Raw genomic sequence first — 1,203 nt, forward strand, 5'->3', positions numbered from 1 at the left:
GCCTGGGCCTCCTGGCGCCCTGGTGGGTTGTGCTCCCCTCGGAGCACCCCCAGGCACTGCCTTGGCCCATTGGGTGTCTTCTAGTCCATAAAAAATCTTCGTAAAGTTTCATTGCATTTGGACTCCATTTGGTATTGATTTCCTGGGATGTAAAAAACATGCAGAAAACAGCAACTAGCACTTGGCACTATGTCAATAGGTTAGTACCAAAAAATGTTATAAAATGGTTATGAAACATTCAAGATTTATAATATAACAGCATGGAACAATCAAAAATTATAGATACGTTGGAGACGTATCAGGCGACAATGTATTCCGCTTCGGCGGTAGATAGAGATACCGAGTTTTGTTTCTTGGAGGACCAAGACACAAGAGATCTCCCAAGAAATTGAAAAGTACCCGAGGTGGACTTTATATCAATCTTATCACCGACATAATCCGAATCAGAGTAGCCAATAAGATTAAAAGATGATCCTTTGGAGTACCATATGCCAAAGTTTGGTGTATGTAACAATTCTTTTCATGACCTTTAAGTGACACTCTTTTGGTGCTGCTTTGTATCGTGCACACATGCACACACTTAGCATAACATCGGGACGAGAGGCACAAAGATATAGCAATGAACCGATCATTGATCACTGAAATTCGAGGGATTTCACGTCGAGGAGAATAGGACGGAGAGAGGTTTGCTCCTGTGTTCAATCACATGTCCCTCTAACTAGACGTAGTTCTTTTGCAGAAGAGTGATCTGGACTACCAAATCGCATGTCGCCATCGAGCAACATTGGTCATTTCTATCTACAACATTTCTTTCAGTAATTCTGTTAGTTGTCTATCTGTGTTGTTCATCCGTAATCCTCGCATATCTTTTTGTACTGTGAATGTGTTTGCTTTCATCTCGCTATACTGAACGTGATTTGTCTCTATGTTCATTTTTTTCTGACCAGAGTGGACGCAACCGTTCGCTGGCGCAGACATTTGAAGAGGCGGGCCAGGCGCGTCGCTTCCTGGTGTGGCGACTGCCGCGCATTCAAGCGACACGACGGTCGCCATCCGTATGTCCGTCGCCCACATTGATGGCACGCAGTTGCCGAGGAGTCTCCTCTGGCGCCACCCATTCGTCCCTCTGTTGTCCACCATTGTTATAAAAGTCGGTGCCCCGGCCATAGCCGCGGTCATCCACATCCGATCCCTCTCCACACC

Source organism: Triticum dicoccoides, chromosome 6A (assembly GCF_002162155.2).
Source record: "Triticum dicoccoides isolate Atlit2015 ecotype Zavitan chromosome 6A, WEW_v2.0, whole genome shotgun sequence".
NCBI classification, from domain to species: domain Eukaryota; kingdom Viridiplantae; phylum Streptophyta; class Magnoliopsida; order Poales; family Poaceae; genus Triticum; species Triticum dicoccoides.